This window comes from Heterodontus francisci, unplaced genomic scaffold, assembly GCF_036365525.1.
Source record: "Heterodontus francisci isolate sHetFra1 unplaced genomic scaffold, sHetFra1.hap1 HAP1_SCAFFOLD_776, whole genome shotgun sequence".
In the NCBI taxonomy this organism is placed as follows: Eukaryota; Metazoa; Chordata; class Chondrichthyes; order Heterodontiformes; family Heterodontidae; genus Heterodontus; species Heterodontus francisci.
Genome location: NW_027142102.1, coordinates 72,501 through 82,500, shown reverse-complemented (window position 1 = coordinate 82,500; position 10,000 = coordinate 72,501).

The following is a 10,000-nucleotide window of genomic DNA, read 5'->3' as shown; positions in this document are numbered from 1 at the left end:
TCCGCCGGCCGATCGGCACCGGGCGGGGCTCTACGGAAAGAGGGGACCCTCCCGCGTCGAGTGCCGGCGCACCGACCCCGCAGGCTGACCGGGAAGGTGAAGACTCACCCCGCTGAATGCCCGGCCCCGGGTACCCTCCGGCTCCGGGGCCATAACTTCGGGGAGGGAGGTCCGATCCCCGCGCGGTCGACGGCAGGCGGTAGGGCTCGGAGGGGCGCGGCCTGGTCCGCGAGTGCCCCGGCGCCGCCCCTCTGCCCGTCCGAGGGACAGTAGGAAATGGCCATACCGCTTTCCGGCCGATTGCCGCCGGACGTCCGGCCGCATTCGCTCGGTCTGCGCGGCCGGCGGTAGCCGGGGGCGAGGGGCATCGGGCGGTGGCGGAACCAGGCCGGCCCGACCGCTGGGGGCCGCCCGGGCGACGTTTGAATCTGTCGGGTCGGACCGCCGAATCCCGCGGGATTTCGGGATCGAATCTGCGGGTGGAATCGGCACCTCGTCCCGCTGTCCGGTTCCCCCCCGGTCGACTGCAACGGGTTTCCGAGGCCCGTCGGTCAGGCGCGGTTCGCTCCGCAATCCGCCGGCCGATCGGCACCGGGCGGGGCTCTACGGAAAGAGGGGACCCTCCGGCGTCGAGTGCCGGCGCACCGACCCCGCAGGCTGACCGGGAAGGTGAAGACTCACCCCGCTGAATGCCCGGCCCCGGGCACCCTCCGGCGCCGGGGCCATAACTTCGGGGAGGGAGGTCCGAGCTCCGCGCGGTCGACGGCAGGTGAAAGGGGCCGGTGCGCCGCGGAAGGCGACAGCAGTCCCGTCAGGCTGCACCTCTGCTCGGGCGAACGGCGTCAGGAAAAGGGGAGAGCACTTCCCCACCGATAGCTCCGGAACGCCCGGACCCATTGGCCCGCGGCACCGGTGGCTGCTAGAGGGCCTCCGGCGCCGTCAGCCGGGGTACGTCCCAGGCCGGCCGGACGGCGGGCAGCCGGAGGCAACGGCCTGGAACGGAGCCAGACTTGAGTCGTTCCGTGTGCCGTGGGCAAAAAGGCAGGGCTGCGGGTCAGCGCAGTTTGGCAAACCTAGCCGCAAGTGCGGGAAGGGCGGAGGAGCACACGGACGCCGCCTTCCCAAACTGAGCCCAAAGTGCCCAGGCATGCCCCCTTGATCTCGCCTAATCAGTGAGCCCAAAATAATTTCAGAGTGTGGAAACCTCATCCAAAAAGGTCGAAAAGAACGGCCAGAGATCAAGTCCGAAAGGGGAAATCAGTAACAAGCAAGCAGAGTAATCATTAACCAAAAAGCGCAAAATTATGTTAAAAGTGTGAAATCATTAACCAAAAACTCGAAAATAATGTCCAGAGACCAAGTCCGAAAGTACAAATAATTAACCAGTAAGCAGAGTCATCATTAACCAAAAATCGCAAAAGTAAGTAAAAAGTGTGAAATCATTAACCAAAAATCGCAAAAGTAAGTAAAAAGTGTGAAATCATTAACCAAAAACTCGAAAATAATCTCCAGAGACTAAGTCCGAAAGGGCAAATGGTTAACCAGTAAGCAGAGTAATCATTAACCAAAAATCGCAAAAATATGTTAAAAGTGTGAAATCATTAACCAAAAACTCGAAAATAATGTGCAGAGACTAAGTCCGAAAGGGCAAATGGTTAACCAGTAAGCAGAGTAATCATTAACCAAAAATCGCAAAAGTAAGTAAAAAGTATGAAATCATTAACCAAAAATCGCAAAAGTAAGTAAAAAGTGTGAAATCATTAACCAAAAACTCGAAAACAATCTCCAGAGACTAAGTCCGAAAGGGCAAATGGTTAACCAGTAAGCAGAGTAATCATTAACCAAAAATCGCAAAAGTAAGTAAAAAGTGTGAAATCATTAACCAAAAATCGCAAAAGTAAGTAAAAAGTGTGAAATCATTAACCAAAAACTCGAAAATAATCTCCAGAGACTAAGTCCGAAAGGGCAAATGGTTAACCAGTAAGCAGAGTCATCATTAACCAAAAATCGCAAAAGTAAGTAAAAAGTGTGAAATCATTAACCAAAAATCGCAAAAGTAAGTAAAAAGTGTGAAATCATTAACCAAAAACTCGAAAATAATCTCCAGAGACTAAGTCCGAAAGGGCAAATGGTTAACCAGTAAGCAGAGTAATCATTAACCAAAAATCGCAAAAATATGTTAAAAGTGTGAAATCATTAACCAAAAACTCGAAAATAATGTGCAGAGACTAAGTCCGAAAGGGCAAATGGTTAACCAGTAAGCAGAGTAATCATTAACCAAAAATCGCAAAAGTAAGTAAAAAGTGTGAAATCATTAACCAAAAATCGCAAAAGTAAGTAAAAAGTGTGAAATCATTAACCAAAAACTCGAAAATAATGTGCAGAGACTAAGTCCGAAAGGGCAAATGGTTAACCAGTAAGCAGAGTAATCATTAACCAAAAAGCGCAAAAATATGTTAAAAGTGTGAAATCATTAACCAAAAACTCGAAAATAATGTGCAGAGACTAAGTCCGAAAGGGCAAATGGTTAACCAGTAAGCAGAGTAATCATTAACCAAAAATCGCAAAAGTAAGTAAAAAGTGTGAAATCATTAACCAAAAATCGCAAAAGTAAGTAAAAAGTGTGAAATCATTAACCAAAAACTCGAAAATAATCTCCAGAGACTAAGTCCGAAAGGGCAAATGGTTAACCAGTAAGCAGAGTAATCATTAACCAAAAATCGCAAAAATATGTTAAAAGTGTGAAATCATTAACCAAAAACTCGAAAATAATGTGCAGAGACTAAGTCCGAAAGGGCAAATGGTTAACCAGTAAGCAGAGTAATCATTAACCAAAAATCGCAAAAGTAAGTAAAAAGTGTGAAATCATTAACCAAAAATCGCAAAAGTAAGTAAAAAGTGTGAAATCATTAACCAAAAACTCGAAAATAATGTGCAGAGACTAAGTCCGAAAGGGCAAATGGTTAACCAGTAAGCAGAGTAATCATTAACCAAAAAGCGCAAAAATATGTTAAAAGTGTGAAATCATTAACCAAAAACTCGAAAATAATGTGCAGAGACTAAGTCCGAAAGGGCAAATGGTTAACCAGTAAGCAGAGTAATCATTAACCAAAAATCGCAAAAGTAAGTAAAAAGTGTGAAATCATTAACCAAAAATCGCAAAAGTAAGTAAAAAGTGTGAAATCATTAACCAAAAACTCGAAAATAATCTCCAGAGACTAAGTCCGAAAGGGCAAATGGTTAACCAGTAAGCAGAGTAATCATTAACCAAAAATCGCAAAAATATGTTAAAAGTGTGAAATCATTAACCAAAAACTCGAAAATAATGTGCAGAGACTAAGTCCGAAAGGGCAAATGGTTAACCAGTAAGCAGAGTAATCATTAACCAAAAATCGCAAAAGTAAGTAAAAAGTGTGAAATCATTAACCAAAAATCGCAAAAGTAAGTAAAAAGTGTGAAATCATTAACCAAAAACTCGAAAATAATGTGCAGAGACTAAGTCCGAAAGGGCAAATGGTTAACCAGTAAGCAGAGTAATCATTAACCAAAAAGCGCAAAAATATGTTAAAAGTGTGAAATCATTAACCAAAAACTCGAAAATAATGTGCAGAGACTAAGTCCGAAAGGGCAAATGGTTAACCAGTAAGCAGAGTAATCATTAACCAAAAATCGCAAAAATATGTTAAAAGTGTGAAATCATTAACCAAAAACTCGAAAATAATGTGCAGAGACTAAGTCCGAAAGGGCAAATGGTTAACCAGTAAGCAGAGTAATCATTAACCAAAAATCGCAAAAGTAAGTAAAAAGTGTGAAATCATTAACCAAAAATCGCAAAAGTAAGTAAAAAGTGTGAAATCATTAACCAAAAACTCGAAAATAATGTGCAGAGACTAAGTCCGAAAGGGCAAATGGTTAACCAGTAAGCAGAGTAATCATTAACCAAAAAGCGCAAAAATATGTTAAAAGTGTGAAATCATTAACCAAAAACTCGAAAATAATGTGCAGAGACTAAGTCCGAAAGGGCAAATGGTTAACCAGTAAGCAGAGTAATCATTAACCAAAAATCGCAAAAGTAAGTAAAAAGTGTGAAATCATTAACCAAAAATCGCAAAAGTAAGTAAAAAGTGTGAAATCATTAACCAAAAACTCGAAAATAATCTCCAGAGACTAAGTCCGAAAGGGCAAATGGTTAACCAGTAAGCAGAGTAATCATTAACCAAAAATCGCAAAAATATGTTAAAAGTGTGAAATCATTAACCAAAAACTCGAAAATAATGTGCAGAGACTAAGTCCGAAAGGGCAAATGGTTAACCAGTAAGCAGAGTAATCATTAACCAAAAATCGCAAAAGTAAGTAAAAAGTGTGAAATCATTAACCAAAAATCGCAAAAGTAAGTAAAAAGTGTGAAATCATTAACCAAAAACTCGAAAATAATGTGCAGAGACTAAGTCCGAAAGGGCAAATGGTTAACCAGTAAGCAGAGTAATCATTAACCAAAAAGCGCAAAAATATGTTAAAAGTGTGAAATCATTAACCAAAAACTCGAAAATAATGTGCAGAGACTAAGTCCGAAAGGGCAAATGGTTAACCAGTAAGCAGAGTAATCATTAACCAAAAATCGCAAAAGTAAGTAAAAAGTGTGAAATCATTAACCAAAAATCGCAAAAGTAAGTAAAAAGTGTGAAATCATTAACCAAAAACTCGAAAATAATCTCCAGAGACTAAGTCCGAAAGGGCAAATGGTTAACCAGTAAGCAGAGTAATCATTAACCAAAAATCGCAAAAATATGTTAAAAGTGTGAAATCATTAACCAAAAACTCGAAAATAATGTGCAGAGACTAAGTCCGAAAGGGCAAATGGTTAACCAGTAAGCAGAGTAATCATTAACCAAAAATCGCAAAAGTAAGTAAAAAGTGTGAAATCATTAACCAAAAATCGCAAAAGTAAGTAAAAAGTGTGAAATCATTAACCAAAAACTCGAAAATAATGTGCAGAGACTAAGTCCGAAAGGGCAAATGGTTAACCAGTAAGCAGAGTAATCATTAACCAAAAAGCGCAAAAATATGTTAAAAGTGTGAAATCATTAACCAAAAACTCGAAAATAATGTGCAGAGACTAAGTCCGAAAGGGCAAATGGTTAACCAGTAAGCAGAGTAATCATTAACCAAAAATCGCAAAAGTAAGTAAAAAGTGTGAAATCATTAACCAAAAATCGCAAAAGTAAGTAAAAAGTGTGAAATCATTAACCAAAAACTCGAAAATAATCTCCAGAGACTAAGTCCGAAAGGGCAAATGGTTAACCAGTAAGCAGAGTAATCATTAACCAAAAATCGCAAAAATATGTTAAAAGTGTGAAATCATTAACCAAAAACTCGAAAATAATGTGCAGAGACTAAGTCCGAAAGGGCAAATGGTTAACCAGTAAGCAGAGTAATCATTAACCAAAAATCGCAAAAGTAAGTAAAAAGTGTGAAATCATTAACCAAAAATCGCAAAAGTAAGTAAAAAGTGTGAAATCATTAACCAAAAACTCGAAAATAATGTGCAGAGACTAAGTCCGAAAGGGCAAATGGTTAACCAGTAAGCAGAGTAATCATTAACCAAAAAGCGCAAAAATATGTTAAAAGTGTGAAATCATTAACCAAAAACTCGAAAATAATGTGCAGAGACTAAGTCCGAAAGGGCAAATGGTTAACCAGTAAGCAGAGTAATCATTAACCAAAAATCGCAAAAGTAAGTAAAAAGTGTGAAATCATTAACCAAAAATCGCAAAAGTAAGTAAAAAGTGTGAAATCATTAACCAAAAACTCGAAAATAATCTCCAGAGACTAAGTCCGAAAGGGCAAATGGTTAACCAGTAAGCAGAGTAATCATTAACCAAAAATCGCAAAAATATGTTAAAAGTGTGAAATCATTAACCAAAAACTCGAAAATAATGTGCAGAGACTAAGTCCGAAAGGGCAAATGGTTAACCAGTAAGCAGAGTAATCATTAACCAAAAATCGCAAAAGTAAGTAAAAAGTGTGAAATCATTAACCAAAAATCGCAAAAGTAAGTAAAAAGTGTGAAATCATTAACCAAAAACTCGAAAATAATGTGCAGAGACTAAGTCCGAAAGGGCAAATGGTTAACCAGTAAGCAGAGTAATCATTAACCAAAAAGCGCAAAAATATGTTAAAAGTGTGAAATCATTAACCAAAAACTCGAAAATAATGTGCAGAGACTAAGTCCGAAAGGGCAAATGGTTAACCAGTAAGCAGAGTAATCATTAACCAAAAATCGCAAAAGTAAGTAAAAAGTGTGAAATCATTAACCAAAAATCGCAAAAGTAAGTAAAAAGTGTGAAATCATTAACCAAAAACTCGAAAATAATCTCCAGAGACTAAGTCCGAAAGGGCAAATGGTTAACCAGTAAGCAGAGTAATCATTAACCAAAAATCGCAAAAATATGTTAAAAGTGTGAAATCATTAACCAAAAACTCGAAAATAATGTGCAGAGACTAAGTCCGAAAGGGCAAATGGTTAACCAGTAAGCAGAGTAATCATTAACCAAAAATCGCAAAAGTAAGTAAAAAGTGTGAAATCATTAACCAAAAATCGCAAAAGTAAGTAAAAAGTGTGAAATCATTAACCAAAAACTCGAAAATAATGTGCAGAGACTAAGTCCGAAAGGGCAAATGGTTAACCAGTAAGCAGAGTAATCATTAACCAAAAAGCGCAAAAATATGTTAAAAGTGTGAAATCATTAACCAAAAACTCGAAAATAATGTGCAGAGACTAAGTCCGAAAGGGCAAATGGTTAACCAGTAAGCAGAGTAATCATTAACCAAAAATCGCAAAAATATGTTAAAAGTGTGAAATCATTAACCAAAAACTCGAAAATAATGTGCAGAGACTAAGTCCGAAAGGGCAAATGGTTAACCAGTAAGCAGAGTAATCATTAACCAAAAATCGCAAAAGTAAGTAAAAAGTGTGAAATCATTAACCAAAAATCGCAAAAGTAAGTAAAAAGTGTGAAATCATTAACCAAAAACTCGAAAATAATGTGCAGAGACTAAGTCCGAAAGGGCAAATGGTTAACCAGTAAGCAGAGTAATCATTAACCAAAAAGCGCAAAAATATGTTAAAAGTGTGAAATCATTAACCAAAAACTCGAAAATAATGTGCAGAGACTAAGTCCGAAAGGGCAAATGGTTAACCAGTAAGCAGAGTAATCATTAACCAAAAATCGCAAAAGTAAGTAAAAAGTGTGAAATCATTAACCAAAAATCGCAAAAGTAAGTAAAAAGTGTGAAATCATTAACCAAAAACTCGAAAATAATCTCCAGAGACTAAGTCCGAAAGGGCAAATGGTTAACCAGTAAGCAGAGTAATCATTAACCAAAAATCGCAAAAATATGTTAAAAGTGTGAAATCATTAACCAAAAACTCGAAAATAATGTGCAGAGACTAAGTCCGAAAGGGCAAATGGTTAACCAGTAAGCAGAGTAATCATTAACCAAAAATCGCAAAAGTAAGTAAAAAGTGTGAAATCATTAACCAAAAATCGCAAAAGTAAGTAAAAAGTGTGAAATCATTAACCAAAAACTCGAAAATAATGTGCAGAGACTAAGTCCGAAAGGGCAAATGGTTAACCAGTAAGCAGAGTAATCATTAACCAAAAAGCGCAAAAATATGTTAAAAGTGTGAAATCATTAACCAAAAACTCGAAAATAATGTGCAGAGACTAAGTCCGAAAGGGCAAATGGTTAACCAGTAAGCAGAGTAATCATTAACCAAAAATCGCAAAAGTAAGTAAAAAGTGTGAAATCATTAACCAAAAATCGCAAAAGTAAGTAAAAAGTGTGAAATCATTAACCAAAAACTCGAAAATAATCTCCAGAGACTAAGTCCGAAAGGGCAAATGGTTAACCAGTAAGCAGAGTAATCATTAACCAAAAATCGCAAAAATATGTTAAAAGTGTGAAATCATTAACCAAAAACTCGAAAATAATGTGCAGAGACTAAGTCCGAAAGGGCAAATGGTTAACCAGTAAGCAGAGTAATCATTAACCAAAAATCGCAAAAGTAAGTAAAAAGTGTGAAATCATTAACCAAAAATCGCAAAAGTAAGTAAAAAGTGTGAAATCATTAACCAAAAACTCGAAAATAATCTCCAGAGACTAAGTCCGAAAGGGCAAATGGTTAACCAGTAAGCAGAGTAATCATTAACCAAAAAGCGCAAAAATATGTTAAAAGTGTGAAATCATTAACCAAAAACTCGAAAATAATGTGCAGAGACTAAGTCCGAAAGGGCAAATGGTTAACCAGTAAGCAGAGTAATCATTAACCAAAAATCGCAAAAATATGTTAAAAGTGTGAAATCATTAACCAAAAACTCGAAAATAATGTGCAGAGACTAAGTCCGAAAGGGCAAATGGTTAACCAGTAAGCAGAGTAATCATTAACCAAAAATCGCAAAAGTAAGTAAAAAGTGTGAAATCATTAACCAAAAATCGCAAAAGTAAGTAAAAAGTGTGAAATCATTAACCAAAAACTCGAAAATAATGTGCAGAGACTAAGTCCGAAAGGGCAAATGGTTAACCAGTAAGCAGAGTAATCATTAACCAAAAAGCGCAAAAATATGTTAAAAGTGTGAAATCATTAACCAAAAACTCGAAAATAATGTGCAGAGACTAAGTCCGAAAGGGCAAATGGTTAACCAGTAAGCAGAGTAATCATTAACCAAAAATCGCAAAAGTAAGTAAAAAGTGTGAAATCATTAACCAAAAATCGCAAAAGTAAGTAAAAAGTGTGAAATCATTAACCAAAAACTCGAAAATAATCTCCAGAGACTAAGTCCGAAAGGGCAAATGGTTAACCAGTAAGCAGAGTAATCATTAACCAAAAATCGCAAAAATATGTTAAAAGTGTGAAATCATTAACCAAAAACTCGAAAATAATGTGCAGAGACTAAGTCCGAAAGGGCAAATGGTTAACCAGTAAGCAGAGTAATCATTAACCAAAAATCGCAAAAGTAAGTAAAAAGTGTGAAATCATTAACCAAAAATCGCAAAAGTAAGTAAAAAGTGTGAAATCATTAACCAAAAACTCGAAAATAATGTGCAGAGACTAAGTCCGAAAGGGCAAATGGTTAACCAGTAAGCAGAGTAATCATTAACCAAAAAGCGCAAAAATATGTTAAAAGTGTGAAATCATTAACCAAAAACTCGAAAATAATGTGCAGAGACTAAGTCCGAAAGGGCAAATGGTTAACCAGTAAGCAGAGTAATCATTAACCAAAAATCGCAAAAGTAAGTAAAAAGTGTGAAATCATTAACCAAAAATCGCAAAAGTAAGTAAAAAGTGTGAAATCATTAACCAAAAACTCGAAAATAATCTCCAGAGACTAAGTCCGAAAGGGCAAATGGTTAACCAGTAAGCAGAGTAATCATTAACCAAAAATCGCAAAAATATGTTAAAAGTGTGAAATCATTAACCAAAAACTCGAAAATAATGTGCAGAGACTAAGTCCGAAAGGGCAAATGGTTAACCAGTAAGCAGAGTAATCATTAACCAAAAATCGCAAAAGTAAGTAAAAAGTGTGAAATCATTAACCAAAAATCGCAAAAGTAAGTAAAAAGTGTGAAATCATTAACCAAAAACTCGAAAATAATCTCCAGAGACTAAGTCCGAAAGGGCAAATGGTTAACCAGTAAGCAGAGTAATCATTAACCAAAAATCGCAAAAATATGTTAAAAGTGTGAAATCATTAACCAAAAACTCGAAAATAATGTGCAGAGACTAAGTCCGAAAGGGCAAATGGTTAACCAGTAAGCAGAGTAATCATTAACCAAAAAGCGCAAAAATATGTTAAAAGTGTGAAATCATTAACCAAAAACTCGAAAATAATGTGCAGAGACTAAGTCCGAAAGGGCAAATAATTAACCAGTAAGCAGAGTAATCATTAACCAAAAAGCGCAAAAGTAAGTAAAAAGTGTGAAATCATTAACCAAAAAG